The 24,932-nt window shown below is 39.0% G+C and overlaps 1 long non-coding RNA gene across 1 annotated transcript in view; it reads right to left on the reverse strand.

Annotated features, from left to right (window-relative positions):
* LOC149127323 (uncharacterized) overlaps window positions 1–15,482 on the reverse strand; it is a 144,771-nt gene extending 129,289 nt beyond the window's left edge. Inside the window, exons 1-2 of the long non-coding RNA XR_016231976.1 lie at window positions 15,125–15,482; window positions 11,358–11,432 (exon numbers count right to left, since the gene is read on the reverse strand). This is a non-coding gene — a long non-coding RNA (uncharacterized LOC149127323). The remainder of the gene's footprint in view (window positions 1–11,357; window positions 11,433–15,124) is intronic.
* Between the last annotated feature and the right edge of the window lie 9,450 nt (window positions 15,483–24,932).

Consider the following 24,932-nt stretch of genomic DNA (forward strand, 5'->3'; position numbering starts at 1 on the left):
CCAGAATCCCATATGGGAGCCAGTTCAAGTACTGGCTGCTCTTCTTCTGATCCAGCTCTCTGCTATGGCCTGGGAAAGCAGTAGAGGATGGCCCAAGTGCTTGAGCTCCTGCACTAGAATGGGAGACACAGAAGAAGCTCCTGGCTCCTGACTTCAGATCAGCGCAGCTCCGTCTGTTGCGGCCATCAGGGGACTGAACCAGTGGATGGAAGACCTTTCTCTCTGTCTCCCTCTCTCTGTAACTCTACCTCTCAAACAAACAAATAAAATCTTTCTAAAAAAGTAAAATAGTATTTACCTTACCTCAAAAAGAATGAAACCCTCACCTATAAATCTAACAAATCACATGCATCATCTGTATGTGAACAAATATAAAATGCTGATGAAAGAAGTCAATGACAAATGAGAATAAAACATAGCATCTTTGTGAACTGGAAGATGTTAATCACCCCTAAAGTGGGGTATGTGTGTATATATATATATATATATATATATATATATAATGCAGTTCCAATCAAAATTCCAGAAGCACATGTTTGTAGATATAGACAAACTAATATTTATTTATTTATTTTTGAATTTTTAAACTTTTATTTAGTAAATATAAATTTACAAAGTACAGCTTATGGATTACAATGGCTTCCACCCCCCCATAACTTCCCTCCCACCCACAACCCTCCCATCTCCTGCTCCCTCTCCATAGCCTTGGCAACTCATGACAAGAGCCTAGGGTGATTACTGATGCCATAAACAAGAGTGTCAATTTGTTAAGTCAACAACAGGAGTCACTGTGCACTTACTCCTCATGTAGGATCTCTGTCCTTAATGTGTTGTTCAATGTGAATTAATGCTATAACTAGTACTCAAAAAGTATTTTATACTTAATGTTCTGTGTGGGTGCAAACTGTAAATTGATCTGCTGTATATAAAGAGAATTGAAAATGAATTTTGATGTGAATGGAATGGGAGTGGACAAACTAATATTTAAATGTGTGTGAAAAGACAAAGAAACTATTAATATTCAAAGTCATTTTGATAAAGAACAAAGTTGAAAGACTCACACAGATTTTAAGTCTTTAATCTAGAATACCAATAATCTTTTTTTTTAGTATAGTCTGATTTTATTTTATTTTTATTTGACAGATAGAGTTAGACAATGAGACAGGTCTTCCTTCCGTTGGTTCACTCCCCAAATGGCCACTATGGCTGGGGCTGCGCTGATCCAAAGCCAGGAGCCAGGTGCTTCCTCCTGGTCTTCCTTATGGGTGCAGGGCCCACGCACCTGGGCCATCCTCCACTGCACTCCTGGGCCACAGCAGAGAGCTGGACTGGAAGAGGAGCAACTGGGACTAGAACCAGTGCCCACATGGGATGCCGGCGCCACAGGCAGAGGATTAACCAAGTGAGCCATGGCACCGGCCCCAAGAATACCAATAATCAAAATAGTAGTATATAATAGTAAATATAATATATGCGAAAAAATAGACACAAATTAGTGGAACAGAATATAAAATCCTGACATAAGCCTGCATAAAGATGATAAATGGATTTTTGAAAAGAGTACAAAGCAAATTCATTGGAGAAAGGGCAAACTTTCAACAAATGATCCTAAGTCCTCAATTTTTACCTTACAAGTTAAACAGAAATAACATCAAAATTGGTCAAAATCTAAGTGTGAAAAGTAAATTCTAAAATATCAGAAGAAAACATAGGTGAAAATCTTGGTGACCTATGATTAGGCAAAAGGTCTTAGATAAAACAACAAAAGCACAGTAAATACCAGGCAAAAACTGATAATTTAGACTTCATGAAAACATTTGCAGACCAAAATTTAAATATGAAAAGACAAGGTGATGACTAGGAGTGAATATTTTCAAAATCATATGATAAAAGATGTATCCAGGATAGAGAATTCTCAAAAACTCAGTAAGGAACAGTCCAATTTAAAAAAAAAAAAAAGGCCAAAATTTTGTTCAACACTTCACTGAAGTTGATATACTTATGGCAAGTAAGTACATGGAATATTAGCCATTAGAAAAACACATAAATTAAAAGCACAATAAAAGACCACTGGATACCTATTGGAATATCCAAATGCAAAACAATAACAGAAGTGCTTTACCAAGCTTTGATAAGGATGAGGAGCAACTGGAACTCTCCTACAAGCTAGTGATATTACAAATAGTAGAGCTGCTCTTGAAACTGTTTTCCAGTCTTAAAATGTTCGCTATATACTTTTGGTATGACTCATCAATTCTGTTTTAAATGTTTTCCTAGAGCAAGAGTCACATGTTTTTGCAAGTAAAGTTTTATTGGAACACAACCACATTTACTTAGGTAATGACTTTGGTTCATCTAAAACCTCAAGTATCTATTATTTATCCTTTTTTTAGCTTTTCTTTTTTTTTTTACTTTTTTTAACTTTAATTTAATGAATATAAATTTCCAAAGTACAGCTTATGGATTACAATGGCTTCCCACCCCCATAACTTCCCTCCCACCCACAACCCTCCCCTTTCCCACTCCCTCTCCCCTTCCATTCACATCAAGATTCATTTTCAATTCTCTTTATATACAGAAGATCAGTTTAGCATATATTAAGTAAAGATTTCAACAGTTTGCACCCACATAGAAACACAAAGTGAAAAATACTGTTTGAGTACTAGTTATAGCATTAAATCTCAATGTACAGCACATTAAGGACAGAGATCCTACATGAGGAGTAAGTGCACAGTGACTCCTGTTGTTGACTTAACAAATTGACACTCTTGTTTATGGCATCAGTAATCACCCTAGGTTCTTGTCAATGAGTTGCCAAGGCTAGGGAAGCCTTTTGGGTTCACCGACTCTGATCATATTTAGACAAGGTCATAGTCAAAGTGGAAGTTCTCTCCTCCCTTCAGAGAAAGGTACCTCCTTCTTTGATGACCTGTTCTTTCCACTGGGATCTCACTCGCGGAGATCTTTCATTTAGGTGTTTTTGTTGTTGTTGTTGTTGTTGTTGTTGTTGTTGTTTTCCAGAGTGTCTTGGCTTTCCATGCCTGAAATATTCTCATGGGCCCTTCAGCCAGATCCGAATGCCTTAAGGGCTGATTCTGAGGCCAGAGTGCTATTTAGGACATCTGCCATTCTATGAGTCTGCTGTGTATCCCGCTTCCCATGTTGGATCATTCTCTCCATTTTTATTCTATCAGTTAGTATTACCAGACACTAGTCTTGTTTATGTGATCCCTTTGGTTCTTAGTCCTATCATTATGATCAATTGTGAACAGAAATTGATCATTGGGACTAGTGAGATGGCATTGGTACATGCCAACTTGATGGGATTGAATTGGAATCCCCTGGTATGTTTCTAACTCTACCATTTGGGGCAAGTCAGCTTGAGCATGTCCCAAATTGTACATCTCTCCCCTCTCTTATTCCCATTCGTATATTTAACAGGGATCACTTTTCAGTTAAGTTTCAACACTTAAGAATAACTGCGTATTAATTACAGAGTTCAACCAATAGTATCAAGTAGAACAAACAAAAAAAATACTAAGATGGATAATGTATTAAGTTGTTCATCAACAGTCAGGGCAAGGCTGATCAAATCACCGTTTCTCATAGTGTCCATTTCACTTTAACAGGTTTCCTTTTTGGTGCTCAGTTAGTTGTCACTGATCAGGGTGAACATATGATATTTGTCCCTGTGGGACTGGCTTATTTCACTCAACATAATGTTTTCCAGATTCCTCCATTTTGTTGCAAATGACCGAGTTTCATTGTTTTTTTTATTGCTGTATAGTATTCTATAGAGTACATATCCCATAATTTTTTTATCCAGTCTACTGTTGATGGGCATTTGGATGGGTTCCAGGTCTTAGCTATTGTGAATTGAGCTGCAATAAACATTAAGGTGCAGAGTGGGTTTTTGTTTTGTTTTGTTTTGTTTTGTTTTGTTTTTGCCAATTTAATTTCCTTTGGGTAAATTCCAAGGAGTGGGATAGCTGGGTTGAAATACATTCTTCTCAGATCTGGAAAAAATGATGCTGAAATTAATATGGAGACGCAGGAGACCTCGAATAGCTAAAGCAATTTTGTACAACAAAAACAAAGCCGGAGGCATCACAATACCAGATTTCAGGACATACTACAGGGCAGTTGTAATCAAAACAGCATGGTACTGGTACAGGAACAGATGGATAGACCAATGGAACAGAATAGAAACAGCAGAAATCAATCCAAATATAAGCCAACTTATATTTGAATAAGGATCTAAAAACATTTCCTGGAGCAAGGACAGTCTATTCAACAAATGGTGCTGGGAAAACTGGATTTCCACATGCAGAAGCATGAAGCAAGACCCCTACCTTACACCTGACACAAAAATCCACTCAACATGGATTAAAGACTTAAATCTATGACCTGACACCATCAAGTTATTAGAGAACATTGGAGAAACCCTGCAAGATATTGGCACCGGCAAAGAGTTTCTGGAAAAGACCCTGGAGGCACAGGCAGTCAAAGCCAAAATTAACTATTGGTATTACATCAAACTGAGAAGTTTCTGTACTGCAAAAGATACAGTCAGGAAAGTGAAGAGGCAATCAACAGAATGGGAAAAAATATTTGCAAACTATGCAACAGATAAAGGGTTGATAACCAGAATCTACAAAGAAATCAAGAAACTCCAGAACAACAAAACAAACAACCCACTTAAGAGATGGGCCAAGGACCTCAATAGACATTTTTCAAAAGAAGAAATCCAAATGGCCAACAGGCACATGAAAAAATGTTCAAGATCACTAGCAATCAGGGAAATGCAAAATCAAAAGCACAATGAGGTTTCACTTCACCCCAGTTAGAATGGCTCACATTCAGAAATCTACCAACTACAGATGCTGGCAAGAATGTGGGGAAAAAGGGACACTAACCCACTGTTGGTGGGAATGCAAACTGGTTAAGCCACTATGGAAGTCAGTCTGGAGATTCCTCAGAAACCTGAATATAACCCTACCGTACAACCCAGCCATACCACTCCTTGGATTTTATTATTTATCCCTTTACAGAAAAGTTTTATTTCTCCCTAGAGAAATGAACACAAGTCCTCACAGCAACTTGAGCATAAATGTTCATAGCAGTTTTATTCATAATTGCAAATAAAAGGAACTCAAATATTCTTTAATCAGTGAATGGATAAACGAATTGTAGTAAGTCTAGGGAAGGCATTTAATTAGGTGTTAAGTCACAACTTGGGACATCCTCATCCCAAATTAGAGGACCTGGAATTTAGTCCCAGTTCTTCTGCTTCTAATCCTGTTTCCTGCTAATGGGTACCCTGAGGGGTGGTGGATCAAATATTCGGCTCCCTTCCACACCACATGGGAGACATGATGTGAGTTTAAGGCACCTTGCTTTGGCCTATTCCAACCATCGATGCTTTAGGCATTTGGGGAGTGAACAAGCAGACTGAAGATATCTATGTGTCTGTCTTTCAAATAAAATGAAAATAAATAAATTTAAAATAAAAATTTGTGATTTATCCATACAATGGAATTTTACTCAGCAATAAGCAACAAAAAATTGATGCATGCAATGACATGCATGAATATCAAAATCATGCTGAGGGAAGCAAGACAGAATAAAATAAGAGTGCATATTGAATGTTTCCAATTTTAAAATGTTCTAAAAATATCAAATGATCCATAACAACATAGTGCAATTGAGTTATTTGGAGATTGGACACAGGGTAGGGAATTGCTGGAGGGAGATTATAAAGACAAGAGGGAATTCTAGAGTTGATGATGGGATGTTCATCATCTTTATTGTACTATTGGTTTCATAGAGATTATTGCACACATGTCAAATTATTTACATGTATAGTTTATTTTTAAAAATTTTTAAAAGATTTTATTTATTTGAGTGGTAGAGTTACAGACAGTGAGAGGGAGAGACAGAGAGAAAGTTCTTCCTTCCATTGGTTCACTCTCCAAATGGCCGCAACGGCCAGAGCAGGGCCGATCCGAAGCCAGGAGCCAGGTGCTTCTTCTGGGTCTCCCATTCGAGTGCAGGAGCCCAAGCACTTGGGCAATCTTCCACTGCTTTCCCAGGCCACAGCAGAGAGCTGGATTGGAAGAGGAGCAGCCGGGAGTAGAACTGGCACCCATATGGGATGCTGGTGCCACAGGCGAAGGATTGACCTAGTATGCCATGGTGCTGGCCCCCACACGCATAGTTTATTATAAGTCAATTGCATCTCATAAAAGCTGTAAAAATTCAGACTTGCATTTTGCTAACACCCATACTTTTCACCACATAGTTCTACCTTCCTATGCAGGACAGGAAGGATCCAAGTCAGGAAAATCCCAACCATTGGCACCAAGGTATAAATAATCGCCTGCAGTCTTGTAATGCCAGTGCTCTGATCTTGAGGGTGGAAGTAGTTGGGTGGACACAAGGTGCCTCTTCAGCACAAGGATGCCTCTCTAGCCATCAGAGATGCCAGAGAACAGGCCCTCCCAGCAATGAGCCTACAGGGCTTGTCCCTCACCTTTCCCCACCCAGCCCTGGAGCCTTCACCTAGCCCCGGGGAGCCCCTCAGAAGTCCAGAGAGAAACCTAGGCACTTCTGTTTTGAGACTCCTAGAATACAGGCTTACTTATCACTGTCACAAATTGGGCTCTCCAAAAGCAGTACTGAGGCCAAGTGGGGTGCAAGATGTTTATTACGCATCAACCAGTAAAACGTCAAGAAGCAGAAGAAGGCTTGGGCAAAGGAATAATCAAACAGTGACAGAGGCTTGGCAAAACCTTGGTCAGTCTGGAGAGGAGTTCTAGCGTATCCCCATTAGAGATGCTCTGATTGGATCCGGAGAGTTCACTCCCCAGCCATGCTCCCTCACTAGATCTGGCTGGCTGGCCAGAAAGGATGCAGCACCAGAAAGGGCCCTTCCACAGGCTAAGGGAGACCCTGGAGGAGCTCATAGCTGGATGCCGTCATGTCTGTCATTAGCCCTTGTAAAGTCAAGGTGACTAAAGATAATTAGACTGTGCTCATTTATCATTTTAAAAATACAAGCAAAAAATGTCAGAATAAAATATGCAGAATACAAATGTGGTCCCTTGGCTGTTTTGCTAAGCAGTAAACCCAAGAATCCAAGGCAGGGGAAAAGAAGCTGTGTCCCCTAATGACAAGTGGGTCAACCTCACTAATTTATCTTTTGTGCCTTTCATGTGCTGCCCAAGGTTTCCAAGCCTTGCCACACTGTGAAAGATGTTGGGTGACAGATTTCAGAGCTAGCTAAAAATAGGAAATTAAAATGCAAAACCACATACCTATTAGGAAGAAACTACTACTTATTGCATTCAGAAAGAGAAAATAAAGAACTATACATTGAATATGGGTATGCTTGACTGGCTGTAGGAAATCAGATAGGTATAATGCAATGGGGAAAAAATGCATAATGAGTCAGTCAGCAGAGGCCAAGAATCCTATTTATGGTGCTCTCGGCTTAAAATGGGTATCAGCAGAAACAGCAGGAGGAACGTGGGCTGTCAGGTCTGTGATTAACCGGAGAATCTCAGGGAACAGTTGCTGCAGTATAAGATTTTGCCAAATTCTGACAGCAAAAAGTTAGTATGCTACAGGGTCAAAAATGGAAGTAAGTGACTATGAGCTGGTATTTCTCCAAAAGGAGCTGTCAAAAAGTTTTATTAAGCAAGTGATAGTGTTTTCCTATTGAGTGATACTATTTGCACAGTGTGGAAAAACAATGAATCAGAACTCACAGAACATTTGAAATGCTGGTCTATTGAAATAAAATAACTTGCTACCTCATGATGAAAGATAATTTCTAGAATTAAGTCAGCTGATAAGAGCAGGCAAAATCAGGCCTGTGGTATTTTCTCTTTACTCCATTGGTCTCTTCCACAGCCTCACATGGGGCCATGATTCCTGGCAGATTACAGTTCCTTTTCCTCTTCACCGCCCCCTTTTCAGCCTACTCTGCACAGAGCAACCTGTATTCACCGACTCTTCTACACCTCTTCTGCACCTGCTGTGTGTTTTTCATCCTTGAAAATATTAAAAAGAGCATACAGCAAAAAGCCAGCCTTATTAACCTGTAACTGAACAAGTTAACCCAAATACCTAATTGTATAATCCGTCCAGAGTATTTGAATTTTTACAAAGCACCTTGAAACACAGTTTTCAACATGTTGTGGCAGGAGGGGTGTGTAAGTGCACATTTTTTAGGTTGTTTACAAGTTTTCCAGGGATTCTCAAGTCAAACAATCTAAGTAGTGACGTCTCTGCCTACCTGTCAGGCTTGCTAGAATTTTATCTTTGCTAAACACAGTTCATATAAGAATAAAGAAACTGCCACCTCCTCTTATCTTGAAGATGATTCTTTTCCTGCTGCCTTTTAATGAGCACTTTCCACTAAACACATTGAGAAGGCAACGGATGCAGTAGAAAGAAAAAGATCCTGGGCCTAAACACAGACTTTTCCAACCCACAGATGAGGATTTTGTCAAGTTAAACCTCTTTGCTTTTTTTTTCCTTTGACAGGCAGAGTTAGTGAGAGAGAGAGAGAGAGAGAAAGGTCTTCCTTCCATTGGTTCACCCCTCAAATGGCCGCAACGGCCGGCGCACTGCACCGATCCGAAGCCAGGAGCCAGGTGCTTCCTCCTGAAGTTAAACCTCTTTGAACTCCAAATTTATCTGTAAAAGTGTATGATAGTATCTACTTTACAGGGGGAGATGTGAGAACTTCTTGATGCTTGGCATATCCTACGCTCTCAAAAGTTTTCTCCAAGCCAGAGAGCCATGAACTAAGACTGTCAGGACCTGTTCTGTGCATGCCAGCTTGCTATTGGCATAGAAAGAATCTCCAGGTACTGAGTACATAGGAAAATGAACCCCAGATCCATGCCGCCAAGGGCCACTTAAAAGAAGATGCCAGACTGAAACCAGGACACCTGGCAGCAAAGCTCAGCTCTGCCACATGCATGATCCTGGTCACTTAAGCACATTCCTGAGCCTCCTGGCCTTCACATGCAATAGGAGGACGACTTCACTGGGTCTTTCTGTTCCAGAGAACGTAATAAAGATCAAGTATGAGTAAACTGGATTTCTAATAAGGTATTCAATGCAACATCACAGTCCTAGAAATCTCTTGAGTAGAATAAAAGGAAAAGATCGCCAACTGAGCTTTAAAAGGAAAGCTGGGAAATATTGGTTTGAAAATCAGTCACTTAACTTTGAGCTATCCTACTTTTCTCCTGATAGAAAACTTCACCTGGCTTTAGATATTACAAAGTCAATTTTTTATTTGCTGAAATGTTTATATATGCATCTAGCATCTTACAGTAAATAATGCATTTCTTTATTTATTTTCAAGCGGAGAGAGAGAGAACAAACAGAAGAGCACATTCTTGTCCTTCGGCTCAGTTTCAAAATCCCCAAATGCCCACAACAACCAAGGCTAGGCCAGGTTCCGAAACTCAATCTGGATATCCCACGTGTTACAGGAACTCAAGCACTTGGGTCATCATTTGCAGCTTTTCAGGTACACATGAGCAGAAAGTTGGAATCAGAAGTGGAGCTGGAATTCAAACCCAAGCACTCCAATATGCGAAATGAGCATCCCAAGCTGCATCTTAACCACTGCACCAACACCATACGTATCTTGAGCAAAACACTTTTAGGTGAAGAAAGTTGTGCCCTATGTAAACTAAGCTTTGGTTTTCAGAAGGAAATCCATACTGAATTGATGTAACCACTGCTGATAATGCTGGTGTCTATTCTAATATCCATGTCACCTGGTGATTTCAAACAACACATTCCTGGAGGGGTTAATATGGAAGACAACATGAGAAAGGTATTTATAAGCACATGGGAAGTTCCCTGAGGTCTCCCAGAAATACCTGGGTGAGGTTTGCGTCAAAGTATGATTGTAAGTCCCATATCAGTTCTATGAGTCAAGGCAGACAGCAATTAACTATTTTGCTTAATGTGACCCTGCCCTCTGCCTCCAAGTTTGGATTCACAAGCTATGGAAATTAAAGAGACATCTTAATACTTAACACTACTTCCTCATGTCTCTACTCCTAGACGTTCTGAAGGACTAGACTGCAGAGAAAGCACTGATAACGTGCTCTCTCATCCTGCTCTGTGTGTTTAACATTCAGGAAGTCTGCAGAGGTTCTTCCAAAATGAATTGGGTCACATTCTTTCAATGTCACTTTCCATGATTGTATTTTAATTAAGAGGAAAATACATTTATCACCAGCCCGGAATCCTGATATGATAAATCAATGGAAAAACCTGTACTTTTTGAACTAACACCATTCTCTTAAGATATTTCATGTGTTTTTTTTTTTTTCATTCTCTACAGAGATCATAAAATAGGATGCCATTATAAGCAATTGCACAGATGAGACACAGGGAACACTACATGGTGTAGACAAAGTAGAGAGATAAGTGGAAATGGGAGGTTTAGGAGACAGACTGTAGGTTGGGTTAGGTTATATCCTTAGGAAGATGTGATTGAAATTGATGAGAATCTGAAACATATACAGAAATAATCTGTGTTTGCTTGACTTCTAGATAACAAAATAAAAAGAACAAGACTCTTCAGGAAGAAATTGTATTCTTGGTTTTTTTTCTTTCTAAATACTTTTTTAAAAGCAAAGTTTTAGCTAGATTTAAATAAACAAGACGTTTTGAGGAGCATGAGACACATTTTACACACGTATCTCTGTCCACCTGCGGAGTGGAGAAAGACCACAAGATCCGGGCACATCTGAGCTCTGTGGTACCCCAGAGAAGCTGCTATAACTCACTCTCTCTCTCACTCTCTCTCTCTCTCTCTCTCTCTCTCTCTGAAACATTGCTTTAGTTGCTTACCTAATTTTGGCCAATGATTGGTGAAAATTATGTCTTGTTGAGTTTATAAGTCTCAGTAGACTTCCAATCTGTGCCAGACTCAGTGCCAGTTAGCCAAGACAATTACCCCTTCTCCCCCCTGCACAGCCTCCCAGCAAACAGCTGTCTGTGTGAGTACGGGGAAGCTCTTCCTCCCAGGATGCTAATAGACTTCTTCCCACCCACCAGTACCAAAACAACCCTCTTATGTTCCGAGCAACAAGGGACCCCACTCTCCTCTTTCCAGTATGGGTTCATCCTTTGTCAAAAAAGCCCCAGAACTCAGTGTCTCCAAGGTGTCTTGTTTACCTCTCCTTGCTTAAAGTCTTTTCCCATTTGCTTCATATTTTTACTAGAAATCCTTTTGGTAGCTGACAAGTGCTTCTTGCAGCCTTTTTAGCTCCTCCAAGAGGAGACAAACTTACCTCAAACTCCAGGGGCAAGCTTACCTCAAACTCAAAGCAGTCAGCTCCTCCAGATCAGAGCCCTTGGCTTTCTGTTTATGCCAAAATCTTGACAAATGCCTACAGAAAAGCAAATATCAATCAATTCCTACTGAACCCAACTAGCACAAATAGGAAGCTGGGCCTTCTCATACGACTATACGTGATAGTTGTCTTGAGGGCAAGAGGAATCTCTAGTGTCTCACTTGGAATCCTGGAGAAGTGTTCCTAGAAACAGTCCTCAGAACTTGTCTGTTCTCTAGGGCTCCCTGAAATGCTTCCACTCAGCTGCCCGTTCCCACCAGCTACTTTCATTCTGTTCAAATCCTCTCACAAAGACTCAGGACATGTTGGTGAAGACCATGTGGAATAATGAAAAAGTACATCAGCTTTAGAATCAGGGTTGTGGGCCACAAATGTGACTGAGCCATTGAGTTACATGATGTCTCTCTTCCATTCTCTGCCAAGGGAAGCAGCATGCTCTGTAGTAATGAGGTGATTCTCTGAGAATTTAGTGAGATGATATTCTTAAGATACCTTGAAATATTTTAAAACTACACCATGTATCTTGATTAAGAATGAAATGTAGGCCATATGTAAAAATATGATTTAAAAAGAATTTTTTTTTCAAATTAAATACTAAATCTCTAATGTGATTAAGTAATTTTTGTTGATCACATTTCAAAATCACCTGGAGATCTGTTTAAAATGATTAATCCCATCCCAAACTAGACTCAGAGGGTGAGGAAAATTGATTATTTAAAAGTGTCTCCTTGTGCAGTTTTTTATATTTATTTTCAACTCATGAGACATGCTTTTAATAATTATATATAGTAGTATCTATAATTATTTGCATATCTCATGTCACATTAAAGAAAATGTCATAAAACAATGAGGACTCAGAAACAGTTATGTACCAATCAGTGAACCCTGCTAATACCCCTAAGATCCAAGTGTAGACACTTGATGGAAAAGACACCACTGGTTTTGGCTTTAGACTCCATGGCAAACTTTGCAGTCAGCATGGCTGTCAATAAACCCTTCCATGTAACTGCTTAAATATCCAGAGTAGCTATTTATATAACATGGTGTCTATTTTTTTGTTGTTGATTTGTATGTACACACGTGCACGTGCAGGTTTGTGTGTGTGATTTACATTTAGCAGTGCCTAGTTTGTTATCTTCTCTCTGTTCCTTTTCTATAACTATTCTTGTACCTAGCCATACAAAAACTTTCAATTATGCAGCACTGCAAAACCCCTTAAGGTAATCCATATTTTGCTTCCTTAGTGAAGAAGCATTGATTACCTTCCCACCTCAAGCACTTGTAATAAATCAGTTCTGTAGTCACAGTGTATCATAATGCATCTAAAAATAAATTTTAGTAAGGACAATAGCTTTGAGTCTCCAATGTATAGCAAATCTTCTTAAAGAGAAATGCTGGCAGTGTCCTTGGTGATAGAGTTGCCTGTTGCCATGGGAATGAATCCAAAGATTCAATGACATTTCCCATCCCACACATGCTAAGTGGAAAATATGCCTTTTAGACATCAATGCTATGCTTATTTATTTACCTGGCAAAACTCTGAGAAAGAGAAAACTCAGAATATAGGAATATATATAAATAGTTATATCACTCAAAAATTACAAGATTTCTTTCTGAAAATAATGATGTGATCTGGTATACAAACTGCAAAAGAGCAAAATTAGAGATAATAACATAGATCACCTAAATTATAGCCATTGAATCCTGAAGTAAAACTTACAGGATTATAAAACTCTCAGATACCAGAAGACTTCTCATTTTCATGTCTCTAACTCAACCCAAAATAAGTAACAATCTGCGTTGCTGAGACCACAATCAGGTATAAGTGTAGTCACTCCACTGATTACCTTCATGCAGTTTGTCATAATCCAATTTCTGAGAAGCATCCTAAGAACTTAGCTGACTACTTCTGCTACAACACACACTGGACCAGGAAGCCATTATGATTTGCTATGTCTGTTCTTTATCAAGGGACCCATGTTTGGCAGTCAAGATAGAAGTTGGCCGGCTCAGCAGCCTGTGGACACTGAGGGTTCATCACTGAAGAATAATTCACTTCATTCTGGATAATTTGTCACTGGCTAACTCCCCCAGCCAGCCTGCACCCTAAGAAAGAGGAAAGTTCATCCTCTTCCAAAATTTACTTCTTTCTGGATATCAAGTAAAATTTTAAAAAGGAAAATAACAAAATGAAAATTGCCAATCTTCAGTCCTACTTTACTTACGCAAGTTCTTTCAGTAGATCTACAATATTATTATTCTGCTACTTTCTTCTTTGAAAGCAAATATTAAATATTTATACCTGATATTGAAAATCCTATGTGATTTTAAATCTATTTAAATATGTATAAATCATAAGAGTGTTAACTGTTAAATTAACAACCAAAGTCACTGTGCACTAACTTCCCATGTAGGACCTCTGTCCTCAAGAGCTGGATTATGAGAGTTAATAGTAAAACTTGTTTGCAAAGATTTACCTCATTTTAATGTATTAAGTGGAGAATATTTTTTATGTCTCATAATAGTAATATCTAAGTGCTCACAAAAGACATTCCATTCTTGGGGTCTTCTTCAAAGTTAATTAAGTTTCTCAAAAAATATAAATTAAACATCAGAAAGGTTTGCTTTCATTGAATTAAAAAGTATTTTTTTCATTATTATAAAAATAATCCTTTTGGTGTTCCATTGCACAGCAAAGTAGCAATAGTTAACAATCACATAATGTATTTTTCTAAATAGCTAGAAGAAAGACTTTGAATGTTCACACCACAAAGAAATCTTGAATATATGAAGCAACGGATACTAATTATCCTAATTTTTTCATTCAAATGAATATATATCAAAAATATTACATTGTACCCCATAAATATGTACAATTATTGTTTATAATAAATACAAATAATCTAATAAAAATAAAGATAATTGAAAATAAAAAATATGTATAAATGTAACTACATCATTCATCTATGGTCTAATGTGGTTAAAGAAATTTTTTTGGAAATTCTCTTATTTCTATAGTAAATATTGAGTATTTACTGAATGCTAGGCATTGTGCTATACATTATGCACTTTTTTAAAAATTTAAGACAATAACTGTATGAGGTAGATGAAATTATTATGCAACTCTACTGATCAACTGAGGCTAAAGAAAGTGATATATCTTGTCCTAGGTCTGAGAGCCAGGAGGAGGTGAAGCCAGACTTTGACTTCAGGCAATCAGACTCTGGAGGTTAACCCACCAGGGTCCTGTTAGGCTAAAAAGGGCCCTGGAGAATACCTAATCTAGTGCATTTTCCATTTTCTTACAGCAGCTGAAGACCTCTATCAAGTAAAATTGTATTTGGGAATCCTAGTGATAAAGCAATTGGAACACAGCTGCTTTGACCTGTTTCTAGAAAGCAGGGAACTCCTTGAGACTTCTCACCCCAGCAGGCATTTCTACCTTCTTAAAATCGGAGGCTTTATTGCATCCGAATTTCAGGGAAGCCATCTGGCAGCACATCATGACCAGTTCCAAGTCCTTACTCTTTCCAGAAAACCTGTGATACAGGAGAACACACCCATGTCAATATACACCCTCCTGTCAAGATTTATATTATGGATACTTTCAAGATCCAGTCCCACATAGGTTCTCCTAGTTTCCTTGGTATATACCACTGCTTTCTTTCGGTGAGCAAGCTATGTTCTCCACGACAGGGACTTAATCCCCTCTATGCTTGAGACCTTACTTTTGTCACTGCACTGGAGGAAGGAGGCAGGTCGAGGGTGACTCTTGAAGAGGTCAAGCCATCACTGAAGGCACCTTTCTCAGGTCCCAGCTCTGACTGGGCTCCCAGGAGGGAAAGGCTTTCTCCACCTTTAGACAAGTAGAAAGAGGCTGCTTCTTCAGAGGTTCTGAAGAGCCTGCAGGATCAGTCTTCTTTATCAGAGCCCTCATTCTGGTATAGAAAACCTCTTGTTCTTTGCTATCTGCCCTGTACCTTCATGAGAAGAGGACCTAAATGCTGCCTTGAAGGAGTTGCAGCTTTTTTGGCTCATGCCGACTACCACTATAGGTGGTTGAACTGAGCTTGGCATTTGCTTTTCAAAGCTGCAACAGCCAATGCAACAACCCTTTAAATTATCATTGCCTCCATAGCATTCAGGTGCTAGAACTATTGTATGTGTGAATCTTTCTCCTCCCACCTGGACTTCATCCTAATCTACCTCAGGTTAGTCTTCTTTGTGGGGATGCTTCAGTATGTCACAGGTTGTCTTCACGAATCATCCACTGACTGTCAGCATTAGGCCTGATTACTATTTGGTGTATGAGTGATCCAGAATTCCATCATAAAAGTCTACTTTCTGGAGCTATTCCTGACACCAACTGTTGGCATTTCAGCTGCACAGAAAAAGGGCACAATTTCACTTGAACCTTATGAACAGCACAGAAAGTGATTCCTAAATTTGTACCCTAAAAGAGCTATAGGTGGAAGCACCTATTCACTCATTCCTACCTGCACCTCCAACCTTGCTGATTAAAGTTTGTCCTGGGACTGTTAACTTCTCATTTGCACCTGCACACTGAGCTGCCCAAATTCACATCCATCTTGGGGATCAAAGGGTTGCTGTAACAGAGATTAAAGATGGCCTTGCTTTGCAAGGTAAGATCCATCAGAATGAACTAAGTCAGAGCAAGTACTGAAGAGCTGCTCGGTGAGTGAAGTCAGTGTTACAGCCATGAGAATGTGAAGCTGATCTTCTGATACACATGCTAACCATTTCTTCCCCTAAATTATCTATTCCCTTATCAAGTTGTAACTGTAGAAATACATGTTTATATCTCTTTAGAAACATCTTCACAGAAATACAATTTAATATTATGTTTCTACTTTTTATCATGGGTTTTACTATAAGAACTTCTTTGAGCCTTATGAAGTAATATTTCATATATAATTTTAATGACTTGTACGTATGTATATTTGAAATGACCTCACTACAGAACTCCCTAAACAAGTTCCATCCATTCCTGTTCTTCATCAACCTGGGTAAGACAGCATTAAGGCCACCTCCTACACCTTTCCCAGACTATGGAAATACCTACCTCTAGTTGCTAACATTGTGGAAACCAGCACAGACCACCATTCAGTATCTCCTTGGGTTCCAATCATTACACTTCCTAGGATTCTTCTTTGGAATTCTACTCAAGCTCTGTATTGTTTCTGAATGATCACTATTCCCAAGATTTAGCTGCCTTATAAATGCATGTAACACCCATCATTACTGTAAAGAAATTCACTTGTCCAAAGCTCCAGGTAAATATATTCAACAACACCACAACAGCAAGCTCCCCATGTCTGGATGTATTTGAGAGGAGACACTCTGAGGAGTTGGTTACAGATTGGAAATGGGAGTATAAGAGAAAGAGTGAAGTAGAGATGGCCTCCTGGGATTTTAGCCTGCACTAAAGAGCTACCTGGGAAGACAGTAACCCTGTTCTGTAGGAGCAAGGAGGCTGGGAAAAGAACAGACTGTAAGGGAGATGTGGGAGTTGAGGAATCAAGGCTTTTTTACATAACCTGACTTTAAACACGTCTTAGTTATAATGTCAGAGAACACTGCAGGCATGTTTATGACTTAAGAAATAAAGCAATTTTGTAAATTGCAACAAAGAAGCGTTGCCATATTATGATTCTTTGTACATCCCTAGAGGAAAGAACACAATCTATTCATCACTGACTGGAAAATGAGCTCACAATCCATAAAGCTTTATTCTATCTGTGGAATACATTTTTCATGATTATTTAGAAGCTGCTCAAGAAAGAATTAATGAATGAATATTTTCTGACTCAGAAATTTATTTTAAATATCAGAAGTGTCAGAATGTTCTCTACAAAATCACTGGGATAGAACCTGGCCCTTTTAACAGAAAAACAAATATAGACACCAATTTTTGTAGCATTTTATCTTACAATTTGTTTTTATCAATAGCAGAACTGTAAGTCCTTGGACTGTCCTATTGAATTCCTCTTCACAACTAAATTGAATTGGTGGAACAGAGAAATTAGTTGATGGTAAAGAAATACACTGTGGTATTTCAACCAGAAAAGAACAATAAAAATCTGTGGTATAGTCATTGCTACAGTACAGCTTCAGTGTGAAAGTTCTTTCTGTGCAATGGAGACTGGTCTACCAATGGAATTCTCCAAAACATAGTGTCACTGAGCAAACAGAAACATTGACCTTGAAGAAGTAGGAAGTGGGAATGGAGCATAAGAGCCAAAATCCAGTAAACATGGTGCAAGAGATGGTAGATTTGGTTTGTTGGAAGAGAAAACTCGGGCTACTAATTGATTTATCTTTGGTGTAGACAACTAGGTATTTATTGCAATGCACAGAGCAAAAAGTCAGGCATCTATTCAATTCCTGGACTCTCCACAGTAGTAAAGGCAGTAAATCATACAGTCCAAAGTTGGAGAACTTATCTTTGTGTGGTGATCTATGTGTGAGCTTTAATTTTTTTCCATAAACTTAGAATTTCCCCTGCTTGAAAGGCTAATTGAAAATTTGAGCACAGGAGGGAATCAATGAACATATCATGGAAATGGAGAGAAGTGTCTAATATGGTGGGGCAGCAACAGGACTACCATGAAAAGAGAGAAGGAACTCAAGAGAATTGTAAACCTGAAACTTCTCCCACGTGCTTTTGCCTTGCTCTGCCAAAAGGAATGAAAGCTTTCATAGATACCATCCACTGAAACTTGATTCACACATCATGACAACGAGGTTACATTATTGCAAACCCAATATATTATTCAGGTCCTCTTACCTAAGTGCTGTGATGTATATATTCTCCTGTCTTTATTTGCCTAGCAGGCTTGTAATTAGTGAGAGAAAAACCAGAATACATGATGTACCAAATATGGACATATTAGTGGAGAAAGACATTGTGTAGAAAATCTAGAAACTCTGGAACATTCAGCTTGCAGGATCAAATTATATATGCTATATGTGCTGACTATGAAACTCTATCTCCTAAGTAAAACAGATAAAAAAAGCTTTAATGGGGCTGGTGTTGTCACACAGTGGGTTGTGCTGCCCCATGCAATGCTGAAATCCCATATTTGACCACCCATTGGGGTCCTGGCTGCTCTGCTTCTGATCCTTCTCACTGCCAATGCACTTCGGAAAGCAACAAAAGATGAAATATGACCCAAGTACCCGGGTCTCTACCACCCACATGGAGACCCAGTGGAGTTCTTGGCTCCTGTTTTTGGCCTTCTGGACATTTGGGCAGTAAACCAGCATAAAGATTCTCTCTCTCTCTCTCTCTCTCTTCACCCCCGCCCCCACCCTGGCCATCACCTTGCCTTTCAAATACATATAACATTACTATTAGCAATTGAACAAAACTTCTAACCACTTAACAGTTACAATGCCCTTGAGATTTTATTTGAATAATATTCTTTTCAATTCATCTGTGTCTCATTATTTTCTTTAGCAATAAGAAGTGCTGCACACTATTCCTATAAAAGCAATTGCTATCATTTCTTGTGTCAGTAATTTGTTTTGCACAACAAGTAACTGTGAATTTCTAGCTGAAAAATAGTGAAATTTGTGATTTCAAAAATAAGATACAGATAAAAGGACTTTTAAGCAAAGTGCCAGGAGCCGTATGTTTGTTTAAGCAAACCTAAAAACTAAACGTATATATGCTATATTTTATGAAGAGATTGTACAGAAGAGATGACAATATTTATGTATCACATTTGGCAGTGGACAAATGCAGACACCAAATGTCAGTACAGCAGTGTCAAATCTGCCAAGCAACAGACAACAAACTATACAACGCATGTATTTTTCTGTATATATTTCTATATTTATGTAAGCCAACATATGATATATTCTAACATATGTAATATTCATATTTTTCCAGTCAGGACTTGTGTAAATGTAAAGAATTTGTAATTTAAATCCTCAAAGTCCATTTATGTCCAATGCCACCAGAATGACAGCAACATTTCACCATGATAAAAAACAGGTGAAGAAAGGAATAGAAAACCAATCACTGCATCCTTGGATCTTCCTTGAGCTTAAGCTTAGATCAAGTGTGACATAAACACATTTTGAGTGATTTGTTATTCCTGTTTCCTTTATCTTGTTGACAAGATTCTGCTAAAATTCTTGGGGAGGAATGAAAAGTCACCAAAGTCAAAGCCAGTGAGTAAACTTCTAGGACCCACTAAGCAAAGAAATATGTCTTAGTTTACTCAATAGCCAAATGAGGATAAAAAAACCTGTTGTAGACCATAAGAATGTTGCAAAACAAAACACTACACCACTTAGGAATGAAATTAATAAAGCCATATAAAATCATCCTTCTTACAACTATTACCACAAAGTTGTCTCTTTATTAGGAATTGGAATACTTGAGACAATCGGTCCTAAGATAACAAGATCACTAAATAAATAACATCAGATCCTACAGAATAAGACCAAATATTTACTTCACATAAATTTAAATGAGAGTCAGGCCTGCACTGTGGCTTAGTGGTTAAATCCACTACCTGTGTGCTGGCATCCCATTTGGACACCAGTTCAAGTCCCAGCTGTTCCTCTTCTGATCCCTCTCTCTGTGATGGCCTGGGAAAGCAGTGGAAGATGGCCTAAGTGCTTGGTCCCTGCACCCGCGTAGGAGACCTGGAGGAGGCTCCTAGCTCCTGGCTTCAGAACAGTCCAGCTCCAGCAGTTGCAGCCATTTGGGGACCAGAAACCATCCAACCAGCAGATGGAAGACCTCTCTTCCTCTCTCTCTCTCTCTGTCTTTCAAATAAATAATAAATAATCTTTAAAAATAAAAAAAAACAACTTTTTTTCATACCCAAACTAGAGGTAAGGAAACCTAGAGAGAAAAAGGGCATGGCATTTCAGTGAAAAACACATATTTTGATAAAATATTGGTCATAAAAGAAAATCAGAATGAGTCTTATGAAAGCATTTTGTAATATAAAGAGACCCCTGTAGCATTATTCTTCTAAACTAATTGAAAAAAAAATTTACATCCTCCATCATGGGCTATCTTGCTAATTGTTCCTTGTACACTTGAGAAGAATGGGCATTCTGCAGTTTACTTTTGAATGGTACTTTCAATGGGTCTAGAATTCTCGAATTATGAGCTTTGTTTCTCTTTCAGTAGTTAAAGAAAGTTGTTCCATTGTCATCTCATCTGCATATTTACAGTGAGAATTCTGCTCTTATTTTCTCTGTACATATCTGTTTTCATTGTCTGCTTTTAAGATTGTCTCATTATCACTATTTTTGAACAACTTGACTATGATATGCCTTGCTTGTTTTCTTTATGTGTCTTCTCTTTAGGATATTTTGAAATTCCATCTATGGGTTTATAATTTGGTAAAAAATGAAAAATTTTCAGCCGCTGTTTCTTCAAATATTTTTCCCTCTTCTTTACATTTTCATATGTATTAGACTTCCTGAAGTTATTCCACTAGTTATGACACTCTGTTCATTATGTAAAAATTTTTTTTGCTTCTTTTTTTAAAGATTTATTTATTTGAAAGGCAGAATTACAGAGAGGCAGAGGCAGAAAGAGAGAGAGAGAGAGATTTTCCATCCACTGGTCCACTCCCCAAATGGGCTGCAACTGCCGGAGCTGGGCCGATTCAAAGCCAGGAGCCAGGAGCCTCTTCTGGGTATCCTACATGGGTACAAGGGCCCAAGAGCTTAGACCATCTTCCACTGCTTTCCCAGGCCATAGCAGAGAGCTATGACCAGAAGTGGAGCAGCTGGGACTCTAACCGGCATCCATAGGGAACGCTGGCACTGCAGGTGGTGGCTTTAACTACTACACAAGAGCACCAGCCCCTTATTTTTTCTTTTACAACCTTTTACTGAGACAGTTTACAAGGTGTAAAATTTCCTCTTTGAAAGTAATTCAATAGCTTTTAGAACATTCACACAGTTGTGCAATCAGCATTACCTATGTCCGGAACATTTTAATAGTCCCAAAAGAACATTTATACCCATTAGCAGTCATCCTCCATTCCTCATCCTCCTCCTCCCAGCCCTGGAAACCATTTAGTTTATTCTGTTTCTCTATGGATACCCCTACACCTATTTTGGACATTTCACCAAAATGCAATCTTTCAATATCTGACCTCTGGGCCTGGCTTCCTCCTTTCATCGTAACGTTTCAAGGTTTGTGGTGTCGTAGCCCATATTGGTACTTCACTTCTTTTGATGACTGAATAATCTATTGTACACATATATGATTTTTATTTAGCCTTTTATCAGCTGATGGACATTTAGATTACTCCACTTTTTGGCTATTAAGTGGCTGTGAATATTTGTGCACAACTTGTGTTGTGGATGTTTTCATTTCTCTTGGATATATACCTTGCAACACAATTGCTATGTCATATGGTAACTATGTTAAACTTTTAAGTGCCATACTGTTTCCAAAATATATTCCCACCAGGATGGTTCTGATTTCTCCAAACCCTAACACTTTTTATTAGCTATCATTTTTTTATTATAGTATGTATAAAATCAAGCCTGGGGCAGGCATTTAGCCTTGCATTTAGGTCACTGGTTAGGAGGCCTGCATCCCATATCTGAGTACCTAGGTTTGATACCCACCTCCAGCTACTGACTTGAGATCCCTACAGATCCTGGATGACAGTAGTGATGATTACAGTAATTGGGTTTCCTGTCACTCATGTAGAAGGCCTGGGATGAGTTCCAAGATCCTAGTTTTGTCCCCCCTGGATATTATGAAATTTGGGAGGTGAACCAGCATATGGGACCATTCATTATCTCTCTCAGGCATATAAATTTAGAAATTAATTTAGAAATTAATTAAAAGGGGGCCGGTGCTGTGGCATAGCAGGTAAAGCTGCCACCTGCAGTGCAGGCATCCCATATGAGTGCTGCTCCCGGCTGCTCCACTTCTGATCCAGCTCTCTGCTATGGCCTGGGAAAGCAGTAGAAGATGGCCCAAGTCCTTGGGCTCCTGCACCTACATTGGAGACCCGGAAGAAGCTCCTGGCTCCTGGCTTTAGATAGGCACAGCTCAGGCTGCTGCAGCCATTGGAGACTGAACTATCAGATGGAAGACCTCTCTTTCTCTCTCTCTCTCTCTCTCTCTCTCTCTCTGCCTCTTCCCCTCTGTAACTCTGCCTTTCAAATAAATAAATCTTTAAAAAAAGAAATTAATTAAAAATCATATCTCATTGTGGCTTTGATTTGCCTTTTCCATGGATATAGCTCATATATCTTTCCATGTACTTATTTCCAATTCTCATATCTTCTTTTCATAAGTCTATTCAGACCCTTTGTCCACTTTTAAATGGGACTGTCTTTTTACTGAGTCATAATAGTTCTTGATCCAATCTGGATCCCAGTCTCTTATCGGATTTATGGCTTGTAAGACTATTATGTATGTTGTCTTTTCATTTTCTTGTTGATGTCATTCAGGGTATAAAAGCATCTAATATTGATGAGATTATTCATAGTTGATGGACATATGAATCTGTGGTCAATATCACTAGAGACAAAAGATAAAGAGAATAAGACATCTTTGTGGGGAGCAACTCGGACTAGACTAAGTTACTGGAATTAAGACTTATTCTATGCATCTGCTCTCCCACGGTATGGCGCTGGGAGAGGAGAAAACAGCTTCTACGCAGCTGCCTCTTGCCAACTTGAGTGATGACCTCCAGGAGCTGATCCTGCTCCTGATTGGAGGAGAGCAGCGTACTCGGCGTGTGGGCAGCCGAGTTAGGATTGGCGGAGGAGGACTATAAAGGAGGAGAGAGACGGCATGCACCAGGAACATCTAAGGGGAACATCTGAGGGAACACCTGTGCAGCCCCCGAGAGAGCCGGCCGGCGGTGTGCCGCTCCCCTGCGGAAGTGGGGAATGTGGCAGGGGGAACCGCCCTTCCACGGAGGTGGAAGGGTCGGCAGCCAACCCGGGAAGAACCAGCAGCAAACCCGGGGAGGGCCGAGCAGACGAAAGAACAGCACAGGGTCCTGTGTCGTTCCTCCACGAAGAGGGGGAGCGACACATCTTAACATAGGATATTGGCAAAGATGAAAATAAGAAAAAATAGGAGCCGGCACTGTGGTGTAGCAGGTTAAGTCTCTATTTGCAGTGCCAGTTGGAGTCCCTGTGGCTCCACTCCCAATCCAGCTCCCTGTGAATTTGACCTGGGAAAGCAATGGAAGATGGCCCAAGTGCTTGGGCCCCTGCACTCACTTGGGAGACCCGGAAGACACTACTGGCTCCTGGCTTCATATTGGCGTAGCTCCAGCCATTGCGGCCATTTGGGGAGTGAACCAGAAGATGGAAGACCTCTCTCTCTATCTCTCACTCTCTCTGTCTGTAACTGTGCCTCTCAAATAAATATATAAATCTTTTAAAAAAGGAAAATAAGAAAAAAAGAAATGAGCAGAACTTTGAGCACTCTTATAAATTCCTGGTGAGAATTTAAATTAGACAAGTTTTCCAGAGACTATTTGGCAGTGTATCTTAAAATCCCTAAAGATTTACATATCCTCTGACTCAACAATTCCACTCTCAGAAATTTAGCACAATGAAAAGCTTAATTTTACAAAAATGGATTTTTTTATTGTAATTCTGATATAACAATAAATTAGGACAGAAAAGTCTAACAATAGGGTATTGGAGAAATATATTATGGTAAGCCACATAATAACACTGTTGTTATAAATTGATTATTTGGATCAAGGATCACATGGCATCCACAGGGGCAGATACTATGTAGGCAAATGAGTGAAGAGTCTATCTGACATGCTGAAAAGTGTATGTTCTGAAGCCAACCAGGAAGTGGGTGTGGTAATAGCTGTGACATGACATGAGGAAAGAGGGTGTCTTTTGTTACCAGAATAGCCAATATTTTTTAAAGAAGCAAAGCAGGAAATTGAATTTTATATAAAATATAACGGTTTTCAAAAGTTGTCTATTGCCTGAAAAATTTTAACAAAGACTTAGTGGACAAATAAAATATATTATGTGTGGACTACATTTAGTTTGAAGACTGAAAGCTTTAGGATGCATATATATTTATTGACACAGAAAGATACCCATGATATATTGTTAAAGTTTTAAAGCTTCTGTTACAAAACCATTTATAAATTATCTCAGTGAAAACATAGGGGAAACATTGAAAGACATTCATCTAGGCAAGACTCCTCGGATAAAACCCCAGAAACACACACAATAAAAGCAAAACCAGACAAAATAGGATTATATCAAGCTAAGAAGCTTCTGCATAGCAAAGGAAACACTAAACAAAGTGAAGAAGCAACCAACAGAATAGGAGAAAATATTTGCAAAGCAAACATCTGATAAGGACCTAATATCTAACATATATAAGGAGATCAAGAAACTTAACAACAAAACAATACAGCTACGAAATAGGAAAAGTACATGAACAAGCATTTTTCAAAGGATAAAATCCAAAAAGATGTATGAAAAATATGAACAGGATCACTAACCATGAGGAAAATGTAAATA

Source organism: Oryctolagus cuniculus, chromosome 3 (assembly GCF_051225735.1).
Source record: "Oryctolagus cuniculus isolate XC-2025 breed Fujian yellow rabbit chromosome 3, ASM5122573v1, whole genome shotgun sequence".
NCBI lineage: Eukaryota > Metazoa > Chordata > Mammalia > Lagomorpha > Leporidae > Oryctolagus > Oryctolagus cuniculus.